At 43.6% G+C, this 12,323-nt stretch overlaps 1 protein-coding gene across 2 annotated transcripts in view; it reads right to left on the bottom strand.

Annotated features, from left to right (window-relative positions):
• HTR1E (5-hydroxytryptamine receptor 1E) overlaps window positions 1-12,121 on the bottom strand; it is a 34,141-nt gene extending 22,020 nt beyond the window's left edge. The window contains exons 1-2 of one of the 2 annotated variants that reach the window (XR_010720078.1): window positions 12,041-12,121; window positions 8,410-8,458 (exon numbers count right to left, since the gene is read on the bottom strand). The gene's annotated coding sequence lies outside the window, so the exon portion shown is untranslated. The remainder of the gene's footprint in view (window positions 1-8,409; window positions 8,459-12,040) is intronic. The other variant, XM_066179588.1, reaches the window with a different exon arrangement.
• Window positions 12,122-12,323: the final 202 nt, after the last annotated feature.

A 12,323-nucleotide genomic window follows, 5' to 3' on the forward strand; every position in this document is an offset into this window, starting at 1 on the left:
CATAGCTTTGCCAGATTATTTTGACATATTTTCTTCACCTTGAGGATTTTAACTTTACTTTCGACAATACCTTTTAGCTTGGAAACACTGCTGATTTTCTCTGCAGACTCTTTCCAGAAAAAAAAGAGGGAGGAAAAAAAGAGTTCATTTCCAGACACTTGAGAGTATTGGAATTGTTCAGGTGCTGAAGTCAATGCAAGGCATCAGCTGATAAGTGGGAGGCTTAAATGCTAAAAATCTCAAGGTAGCAAGACAATGATTTGAAAAGGCCTTCTTTCTTCCGATTACTACTGAGAAAGGATGATATTACAGAGAACCTTGTTAAAATGGAATATTCCCAACAGAGAATAATTGATGTTAGTGTTACTGTCAAACTGAAGATCTGAAAGGGACTAATTACGTTTTCTACTAGGAATAACTTTCTATTTTGTCACTGCTTCGATACCTGAGCAATCCCATTAATCTCAAACATCTGAATCCCGGGTCCTCTGCCTAATTTCTGCTGGGAAATAGCAAAACCAACATACCTAAGCAACAGTGGCCAAAATTGATGCCCTTAAATCAGAAGAACATGTAAAAACATTCTACAGAGTCTTTAACAGCTCATTTATGCAGGTAGAAGAAGGCAAGCATCCAAGAAACAGGGTGTGTAATAGTGGTTGCTGGTTTGGCTATTCACTGCTGGGACAGGGAGCAAGGGATCCTATCCCCACACTCCTGTGTAAGGCTTTGGGGACATGCATTGGGCTAAAAATGAGGGCTCTGCTTGCTAGCAGGAAATTTCTCTCCCCTCCTGTCTCACTGTCATTAGTTCATGACAGGGGCAATGTGCAGTCCCTCCAGCTTCATGTGGCTTCTATCCACGTTTCTGTTTGGTCCTGGCTCCCAGACTAAAAGAAAGCAGTTGACTGCATCCCTTAAGTGTCTTAGGCTAGTGAAGTCCAAGAGAGATGCATGTGCTTGGTCATCTGAGACTGCTCATCTAGAGAAACATCACCTTGTATTTCAAGAGAAAGCATCGGCTAGAAATGAAGGGCATCAGCACATCATCTACACAACTACAGCAGCTCTGAAGTGTTACAGCAATAGTCTCACTGAATTTTTAACCCATTCCTGAGTGCTTCTTTGTGGTAGTGTGTATATTCCCTGACTATGTGGCAAAGAACGAGAGAGAAACTGGATGAGCAATTTTCAGACAGAATGCCAGTCGTGTGTCTTCTCACCATGGCTGGGCTGTCAGGACCAGTTTCCTCCCCCTGGGGATGAGCAGTGTTGCTGCTTGCCTGCAATAGTGACCAGGTATCACAGGACTAGGGGAAATAGAAAAAAAACCCCAAAACAACATTTAAGGAATACTGGGGTGGTTGAAAGTCTCACCAGAGTCAGAATTCTGGAAAGGCTGAAGAAAATCAGAACTGAGCTCCCTGCTAGCTACCTGAGCATCCTGGAAAATGCATTGGGAAACCTCAAGAATAGAAGAACCAGAGGGTTGGTCCAACTGAAGTACACCAGCAGGATTTCTCCTTCAATCAAACCCACATCCTTTTCTTTTTGTAGTCCCAGAAGCAGTATATACAATAGCAATATTTTCTAGTAATTGGAGTAACAGCCATTAAAAACAACAACAAACCAAAAAACCTGATGTTAAATATATCTCACTTCTGACGACATTAACAGAGTTTGCAGGGGCCATTAAAAGAACAGAGCCCACTTTTGATCCCCCATCAAACCACAAGTCATGGTTTTCTTGTTAGCTGTGTTATGTTTAGAACACAATGTTAGAAAAATGCAAGGTCTTTTTGAGTCAGAGGAAGTAGTTTTCTTTATCTGGATGACACTGATTTTAAAAAAGAGTCTACAGTTGAAGGTGTAGAGATCTCTACATAATCAGAGGCATTCTAGTTCTTTCCAAAGGTGCTGGCTACATCCACATCCATGAGGGAATTCAGTGCAAAGGACAATGCAACCAGGGATAAACCTGGCACAAAAAGGTTAACACTGGAGGCTAACTGGAAGTAGGTGATGCATCAACAAATCTGCCCAAATTGAATATGAAGGATAGAAAGTGTGCTGGAAATGGCTTCAAGGGAAATTTATGCCTAAATAAGCTGACAAAATCAGCAATTTGGGGCACTATTTTTTAGCACATCTGACAGGCTTGTAATAGAAATTGAATACAAATTTTGAGGGACTGATGGTATTAGGTAAAGAGACACCATTTTTAGACCTATTAATAGTCAGTTGTTCAGGGACATTTCAGAAGGCAACATCGATTCTGCAAGAACTGACTATCTAGATCTCTCCAATGACTACTCAGATCTCTGTGCATTGACTCTTCAGTGTAGGAATGCAAGAAACCACCAAGGAATTTTTGGTAGTTTAACTCCATCATTTTATGCATGGCTAGATGGCCAGGGTGTGGCAATTATCAGTGGACATAACCTGCTGATGATTTTCTTACCATCATCTGGCTGGTAACCGCTGCCCAAGGTCTACTTTTACCCACGTGTACTTCAATCTCCTTTCAACCCTGTAGCATCCTTTTATTCCCTCTCCCCACCCTTGCCCTTTATCTGCCAAAAACCATTCTAGCATAAGTGAAAATTCAGATTGGTTGATTTTCAGAATCATTTTCACGATTATGCAGAATTGCTCAGCGTTTTAGTGCACACAGTTTGAACCACACATGCAGGATTTCATGCCTCATGGACCAGCTTAAAAGTACACTATCTAAAATGGCCCAGAATTAGATCAGTGTTGGTACTGCTGTACTGGATAGTGAAATTGTTTAAAGGCTGTTACATTAAAAGTTCCATTAAGATGTTGATTTTTTTCTGCCTAAAACACTAAAACTAAAATTACCATGCTTTCCTGCTGAAGACAACATTTAAAAAACATTATTTTATGAGCCAGTTCCAGAGAAAAAAGCATTTCTCTGAAAATAAACCATGGTATCATCAATCTCATGATTAAAACACACAGAGAAGAGAGATATTACATGCATCCAAAATATAATTCCTGAAAGAAAGATATCTTCCCCCCCCCCCCCCCCCCCTTCCCCTTGAATAATGCCCATTGTGTCCCTGGTTAGAAAGCAATAGCTTGGTGATGAAATAATGGAAATTTTATCCATGAACATGCTGCCCGCACATTAAAATCATCACACAGCTCACAGAGTGCTGTCTGCAAGGTTCTGGGCTATAAATCTATCAGTAAATAAGGACTATATGTGGCTCTTAATGTTAGTTGAATTTCTTATTAAATGGCTGACTAGAATGTGCTATACATGAAAAAGAGAAGATCAAATTAAGCTGTGCTGTAAAAATTAAACCACAAGATGAGACAAATGCTAGCCTCTGCATTTTTAACCTACTTTTACATTTTCCATTCTAAGTTCAAGCTTCAAAGCCTGTGTGGTAACAGCTCTACTCCTTGCTTCTGGCAGCGGTGCTGGATGTCCCAGGATACAGCTGCACATCAGGGAGAGCCATGAGCATTTTAAGGAACATGCCTATGTGTATTTAAAGGAACATTCCTGTACAGGGCTGATCAGTGGCACAGGAGCTGGTCACACCTGGAGCACTTGGAAAGCATGGGAGATGGATGCAACTCAATGTCATTCACTTGCAGGAAACTGCTTTAGTTAGGGTGGCAAACTCGGAGTTCTCTCCATCATTTGAGTTTGGCTGCTCTGGAACCACCCTTTCCATCTGTAATTTTTTCCCATTCCTTCTCTGATGCCCAAGCAGAATGACTAGCAAGGGATGGCCAGGGTGAATACAGACAGGATCAGTGAGATACTTGTCCCCTGGTCACAAGCCTTACTGAATGGTGATGAGTGTGGCCAGCAGATGGTGATGAATGCCAGCTCACTCTGTCCATGAGGAAAAGCTACAGGATCATTTTAAGTGTGACACCCTGGATCTCATATGCAGGATATGCAAAAGCTCCTTCACATATGAATAGCTTGTGGAAGAGCCCACACTTGGATCTAGTCACACCTTCTGAATTCCCAAACTATGAAGGAGCCAGGATACTTTACCTTAGAAAATTTCCTCCACAACCAAAGAATAGAGGAAATGAGCTTAAAAAAAGTTACATGTTTTAATATGTTGTGGAAGACATTTAAGTAACATTTTCTTCCCTATCTGATTATATATTAAAAATTCATTTACATGCTCAGCAGTTCCCAGACCTCTATTGGCTCCAGTGGACATCACAGTACCTAAGAGACATGGACAAAACCCCAAAGCATGTGCAGTGAATTTGTAGAGATAGCAGGGACTCAAGAAAATTGGGAGGATTTTTTTTTTTTATTCCAATACACTGCTGTGACTGCGCCAAGTCCCTACTTACTCCCCTGGCCCTGGTGTCTGGACCTGCCATACCCTAGATTTAAGCTTTCCTGGTAATGCAAAGTGATGCCTTAGCATGAGCCTCAAGCTCATCTCTCTCCCTGAGCCTGGATGTCCCTGAGGCTTGTCCAGGATGTTCTCACTTGTTCTTCTGGCTGCTCCTCATCAGCATTGGGCAAGGTTCTCTGCTAGCACTTATTAACAGGAACAGTTAGCAGAAACTGCAGGATTGTAAGTTTCCAAACATCCATGCTGTGCTTTTTGACAGCAAGTGAAAACAGTTACAAATACCTCCACCAGTAAATCCCAGTATACTTACCACCCACCCACATATCAAACTTGCCTTAAAGCAAGCCGTGCTTAAGCCTCTAGTGTATCTAGTTTTCTTTATATGTTTTTTCCTCCTCTATGAAATATGAAAAGTACTCTCCTTTTTTCTTTTTGTGTGTGTGTGTTTTTTTTTTTTTTTCTTTGTGAAGCGTCTGCAAACATTTCCATTATCAAATACCTGGGAAACAAGCAAGCTTTACTTTTGTATATGCATTTACTTCTGGCAGTTTAGTATGTATGTTTAATTGTAACTCCTCAGGACAGAGATCAACATAACTGAGAGGTTAAATGCAGGGCTCATTTCACTTCTTGAACAATAGTAATAACAAAAATTCTGCAAAGGAATATCCCTGCTTTCTTGTTTCAGACTTCTCCACAAGTAGGAGCAACTAGGACTGAGCCTCTACTGTTATGCCCAAACAGCATTTTGGACCCCTCAGAGGCTCAGTCAGGTAGCACAGTCCCATCACAGAAAGTTTTCAAGCACAAATTGTAAGGATCTTAGATAACTGCTATTTCTCATACTATAACAAGAGCTTATTACTATTTCTTACTATCTTCTTTTGGTTTGTTTTGTTCTCCCCTGTAAGAGGGAGGCTTTTTCTTCTGTGTCCACACCTGACAACTGGAAAATACCCAAAAAAGGAGACCAGAGGCTCCCTAATAGCAAAAGCCTCAAATAGCTAATGAGACCTCCCCCAGCCCTTTCTTGTGTCCAGCGGGTGAGTGTTGTGAGGAACCACGGGAGGAATTCCAACATGGACAAGATGATTGCTGTTTTTCAGAGGAACACTGTGTGTTTTAATATCCCTGAAAGCTCTCCTAAGGCTCAGCAATAGGTGCTGTGTGAAAAGCAGACCAGAGAAAGGCTCATATACACAAAGAGGAGGAAAGTTCAATTGTAACTCAGGTGAGTGTTCCTATTCATACCGGCCCCAAATGTATAATTTGTCCAATTATTCAGGAATTTCAGATCTTTGTTTCAGTCCAGTGAACAAAACCAGTGATAATCTGGGCTCTCAATTCAAGAAGATAATGCACAGCATAATTTGATTTTTAGCTGTCTTCACACTGTGAAGTCCACACTCACACCATGCAAAGCAGTTTTATCAAATATTTACCACTCTGCAAGACCACTTGCCTGCTTTATGCTGGCATATGAAAAATATGAAAATAACAGCTAGCATATGAAAAATAACAGCTAGAAAGGCATTAGTCTCACCAGGAAGAGAAAAGTGCATACTTGACTGTCACAACTCAGGGAACCATGAATTGTGTGGAAAACCACCTGAGCAAGCGACAGCTAACACAGCAAACTGTGTCAGAGCTGGGTGCAGCTTGTACCCAGCTGAACCACTTCACTCTGGTCAGACTGATCTGATCCTAACAAGTCTGGCAGAATCAGTTGGAAAACATCTAATAAACAAAACATGCAGGTGCCTGCTTGTAACTCATTTCAGAGCTCACTCACCTTCCAAACTGGATGCTAACTACTAACCTATTTCAGCAGTTTAAAAAGCACTTTGTTTTAATGTCCTTTAATGAAATGTCATTGTAAATAGATCAAAATCAAGTTATTTGCTGTAGAAACATGTGAATCATGCCTGTGTATTATGATCACCCACACCCATGACAGGGTCATGCTTGGCAGCCAACTTAGGTTTTGCACCTTTGGATATTTTGGGATATGAAGGTAAGACAACTTGGATACAGCTTTGCTAACTTCCAATTATTTCCCCTCATGCAGAACTTCACACATATGGGAAATGCTACTACTCAAAAGCATTACTGCAAGAACAGTAATGTTGATAGGAAGCTGTCCAGTTTAAAATTAAGACATTAATTTGACTGGCAGTCATTGTGTGTTCGTACGTCAGGACAACATACTTACAGCTCAACAGTCTACAAAACTCTCTCTACGAGAAAATGGAAAGATTTTCATCAACAAAACACTTGCAGCAAGGCACGGAACATTCAATTCTGTGAAACACGGAATAGTGGAATTATCCTGGCAATTTACATGTGAGCTCTGAGTCAGTGCTTTCAGGCAGGGAATAATTCCACATATGCATCCCTAATGAAACAGGATCATAAATCTTTTTGAGTGGTGCTTTTCAGTTTCTATGCTTGGCTTCAAATTTGTCTCCTACAGGAAAGACATTGGAAGACAGAAGTAGCACAGGGTCCAGCCCATGGGACGCAGTTCAAGAGAGCATTTTGCTGTGTGGGACCTCATCTGAATGCCCTTATCATAGTTTGAATTGGATATTTATATGAGTATTTGTAATGAGTATTTAAAAAAAAAAAGGAAAAAAAGGACAAAAGAGCATAACAGCAGGGCAGGTAGCAGTTGCTGTCTGGGGTAGCAGATAGCCTAGCCTGGCCTGCTTGATTATAAAAAGAAACAAAAAAAATGAACCAGAACCACTAAAACCTTAATAGGAATATCTGTCTAATTTAGCTTGTAGGGAGGAACACGTTAATCTCAAAGTAAATAAATGTAGGTCTATAACTACCTTGCCTTTTTGTGATGCTTATGCTATAAGTATAAACCAAAATCTTTCCAAACTGGTTAAAAAAAAGAGGTGGATCTGGAGCTAGTCAGTGTATTTAGGCCCTGGACTGAAAGTCAAAAATTGTGAGATACTGCCACAGCACAGGTAGCTGCAAAAACACCCAGAGGCAAAAAGAGGGTGTCTGGAGGGACAGGAAACAGCCAAGGGCTCCGGTTGTCCATGCTGGGACTGGGGGCTGTCCATCCTGGAGAGCTGGATGTGAGTTACTCCCCTCCTCTGAAAGGCTCTACCAAAGAGATGACAATTCAAGTGAAATGTGGGCTCAGGAAAAGGATTTTTCCTGGCCTTCCTTGACTTCTAGCTCTTAAAAGAGCATGAATTGGTAAATCAACCAGTAGCATAATTAGAAGCTGTCAGCATGATATTCCTCCAGGATATCTGAACTTGGAAAGTCTTGCAGGGAAAAAGGGATAATTCTGCAAGTGCGGTGCTAAAGGTCTTGGTGCAGCCTGTTCCCTGCCAGGCTGAAACCATGGCATTTGGTCAGAAGCATAAAGGAGCAGGGTTTCCAGTGGTAGCAACCAAGTAACAGTGCTGGGGACTAGCAATATGATGCCCCTCAAACATTTTAAATTGTATTTGATGAGCTGCTGATATGTTACCACTGTGTATATTTTGACAGTACCGTAGAGACTGCATGATGGTTTGGGTGCTACCAAAAATTCCATTTTTAGGATCCCAGACAGACCTCTGGGAGAACATCGGTGACCCTTAAAGGCAATTTCGTTTTGAGCTTCTGCAACAGACAAACACTTGATTTGTCTGCTCCCAAAAGAGATGTCCCTTTGTATCTTTCTTTAAAAATTGGGACTGAGCAGGAAGAAGCTGTACCCCACATCCCACAGGCCCTTTGGGAAGGGAAGTGCCCAGCAATGAGTGCTTATAGATGATGGAGAAGAAAACTCTGGCAATGTGGATGGGGTCCAGAGCAGAGGAAGGAGGGTACGTGTCCCCTGCCCCCAGCAGTCATGTGGTGAGGCATTTTCCTGCAGGTCCAGGGAGAGCAGGCAGACTGTGTATTACCAAGACACTGCCAGATGGGCAAAAGGATCCAGCCAGCAAAGATAACACAGGGAAAAATGGCATTTAGAGAGCCCCATGCAGCAGCCACAGCCTTGGCAACTGCTAGGTGTAAGATTAAGCCTTACCTTCAATAGGGTGGCCTTATTTTCAGCATTTTGACTTCTTGTTCGCATTCTGGATATGCAGAAACAGTAAGGTAAAAGGTAGTTCCATGTGAGCAGAGTTAGATGTTGGGGCTGATGAGATTGCTTATTTGGTTTCTAAATAATTTAGAGGCCCCAAACTGTTTTGCCCAAAATGACTTTGCTGTCCGTGGGACTAAAGAAAAATATCCTTTTGTAGGAATAACTCCCTGTTACAAAAGCTCCCATTGCCAAGTCCAGGATATCTAAGGATATACCCTGTGACTCTTCCAGGGTATTTCCTTGACTGGATAGGAGTACAACTGCTGCTTCCCTATGGGAAGTTTCTCAGCAGTCCAACACCACAGTTACAGGGGGGCTTGAGTCCATACTGGCTGCACAGAGAGCAGGTAGGGCCCTTTCTTTCAGAGCAGACTTATAAATCTGGAGCCTACAAGCATGTCCTGCTTCAGTTGACTCTTGAAGTTAAAGAGCCTGACTAATCTCCCTCAGACCATATTTTTAAGCCCTTCCCTACACCCTTACCAGGTAGTTCACAGCTGTCCCAAGTGGCAGACTCCTTCAGCCAAGACCCACCAACACAGAACTGTGGGACCAAATCCCATCACATATTTTGTAGGGCACAATCCCCCTTTTGCAGCACTGTGAAAGGTCTGGCTTTCTCTCAGAACTGCCTTTTTTTTTTTTTTTTCACAGGCACCAGGCAAGCTGCTTCCCATACTACATTTGTACAGCAGATTATTCCCAGCTCAGCATGATGCTCCCTACCTGGCCTTCCTGAACTCACTTCTGCAGATCAAATCTCTACTTCACCTCAGCCACATTCAAATTCTGACCTCATCAGCACCTGCTGAACTTCCCATCACAGTGACCTTCGCAGACCTCACATTTGTTACTGCCAGGACTGTCAAAAGCACAAAATTACCAGTGTAAAAAGGTTTAGAAGGGCTAGTTGACCAGCTGTTTGCAGAAGTAAAATCTTGGGCAAGTGTTTCATTTTACACAGGCCAAATGCTGTTGAGAGGGCTGTTCATAAACAGACATATTTACATGAGCACGTAGAGAAATATGTGCTTGCCTTTTTAATACAGTAGTCACTTTACAAAGGAGACACAGAGAAATACTTTCAGTCGAGTTGTGCCAGGGATTAGTTTGACAGACTTAATGTAATTAGAGGGAGATGACTTTGGCCTGGTGACCTTTTTCTTTCTCCTGATGTGCTCCATGTGTTTGACCAATGACTCTCCAAATAGCTTTCAACTGATTTAAGACTTTTTTTGCTGTTTGCCTTGAGATTTTTTTCCCCCTCCCTCTTTAATATATGAGACTGTTTCCTTTGTGTCCTGGAAGAGATCCTTACCTCTTAAACATATTCTTACAGGGAGGTTATGCTAAATCCAAACCCCTCAGTCAGAAAATGGGCTGCTGCCAGTTTCCTCTTCACTTACTAACGCAATTGCCAGCAAGGGGCACCAGGATTTCAGCAGAAATACCAGGACTAGGGAAACATGAATTTTAAAGCTGACATCCACTGTCTTTAGGTGGTCACTTGGTGAAACTGGAAGGTTTCACAGAAAAAGAAAAGAACTCCAAAAACCGCCCCTAACAACAACAAAGGCACATCATCAACAGCAACAGGTTAAAGCTCAGAACAGCAAAACCAAAACTACCTCTGTCTATACACTCCTGAAGTTGTTAAATAACAGTTCAAGCAAATATACATTTTAACTTTATTAAAGCTCTTAAGACAGGCATGTTTATCTGCATCCTGAAAAGAATGGGAAGATACCCAAGGATACAGATTATTTCAGCATGCACAGGACTTTGTCAATAGAGGAAAAATAGGGGACAGTTAAGCACAATTTTCTCTAATTTCATAGGAATCCAAGAGTACCTTGCAGAGGAATCAAGCTATTTAGAAGTGAATGCTAATCTTTGGACACCTTAATTATATAATATTGTCCTTTTTTCATGCTGGCAAGTACTCTGGTTCCTGAAATTTATCTATGCATCTGGTGCCTGATAATGTATGCTTTTGGTGCTTATAAATGAACTAGAGATCACAATTTTAACAAAGAAGAGATTTTCTGTACGCTTGTATTTTTAAAATTGGGCAGATCCCATGAAAGGTGCCCTTCCAAGTCCCAAAGTTTGAGAGATGACTGAAATGCAAAGGTAGGCTGAAGCCAATCCGTGATCATGGAGGGCTACTGGCTCTTAGGAGATTGCAATCCATGTTTCAAGACGGTCAAGCACAACTCACTCCACACTTAAGAGACCTCCTAAAAAACCCCGGGAAAAACCCACAGGGCTGGTGATTACCTAGCTCTTGTGCAGAGAGGCTGACCATGCTGTTCAGTCCACGTTTTCCCTGATTTGGTCTGCCTTGAACTTTTGAATGACTGTGATTCATGCGACTGAATACTTCAATGAACAGTACTTAAACCCTGGTTTGGGGAATCACAGAAGCACATTTGCCTTCAGCTTTGCCTTCAGCTTCTGAGTAATTCCACTGAAGCTCATGGCATGTAAGCCCTCACTCGAATTTAACAAGCACTTTGCCGGGTTGGTGCTATTTTTACATGTCTCTCTATTGGAAAGAAGTGCATCATTAGAGGTGCAGATTTGGTGGAGTTTTTTTATTTTTTCTTTCTTTTTTCGACTTAGAGCCCCAGTTTTTTGAATGTACAATCTCATGGCAATTCCAATCCTTTAAAACTGAACATTTCAGACTTTTTTTCTGTAACATTTCGAGCCACCAGGAAATAACTAAACTCAGATTAAATGCCTTATCCTGTTAATAGCAAGTTATTTAGTTGCCATGGACCCAAACTTGAAGTGTAAGGTTGGTTACAAACAATAAAATGAACTAGCCCTCTTCTCTACTCTCCATCTCTCTAGGTACTGAAGGACCGTACAGCCTGTAGCCAAATGAACATCCCCATTCCACCTGCTGCTCGTTTTGAGTAACAAGGACTATCCGGTAGATGGACAGTTCAACACCTGCATTTCATGCCCCCGGAGGTCCATTCCTGAAGCAATTAATACAGTCTACCTCGTACAGCACTGAGAATAACTATTTTCACATCCTGTGCATAATTTCACTATTCAGCCCCCACTCAGAGCTGAGAAAGCAAGGGGTGAGCACTGACCTTTTTACCTATTGAGAGGTGCTTTAGAGAGGACCTCACAGCAGCACGAATGGAGACTGGGGATGCGCGGACAACCGCAGAGCGCACGCTGCTTACCGGGACCACAGGAGCACCGGGCGCTGCGGGGAAGCCGCGCTGGGTGGGATACGCCCGCCGCTCACCCCCTCCCCGAGCTTCCCCCGGTACTACAGCCCTCGGCAGAGCCCCGCAGCCCTCGGGGAGCCCTCCGGGACCCCACCTCAAAGCTCACGAAGGAAAACTTCACGGTTCACAGAGAAGCCACAAGGCAGCATCCTGCTGCCCGCCCGCCGCTGTGCTAGTGGGGTTCCCCCTCGCAGCCGGGTCCCCTCGAGGCAGCAGCGGGGGATGCCAGACGAGGCGCCCCGCACACTCCCGCAGCTCCCCGCGACCCCCACACGGACCCGTTCCTCCTCCCGCCGCCCCCAGCCCCGGGCGCTCACCTGAGCTCCGGCGGCTGTGCCTCCTGTTGCCCCTGCCGGGGGTCTCCGCTGCGGGGAGGGAGCCGAGCTCCGCCGCCTCCCCGCAGCGCGGCAGCCGCCAAGTGCCTCGCTGCCCTCCGGCACTGGGATTTATCGGCGGCAACGGGCGGGGTGGGGGGAAACGCCGTGCGGAGCCACTTCGGGGCGCGCCGCGACCGCGGGCAGCGCCCGCTGCTTTCCCGCCCCCCTGGGCGGGGGGAGCCGGCGGGGTCGCGCCCAGGGGAGGGGAAGGGAAGGGAGGGGA

The sequence above is a fragment of the Chamaea fasciata genome, unplaced genomic scaffold (assembly GCF_029207755.1).
Source record: "Chamaea fasciata isolate MVZ Bird 193981 ecotype frontalis unplaced genomic scaffold, bChaFas1.0.hap1 SCAF_3, whole genome shotgun sequence".
NCBI classification, from domain to species: domain Eukaryota; kingdom Metazoa; phylum Chordata; class Aves; order Passeriformes; family Sylviidae; genus Chamaea; species Chamaea fasciata.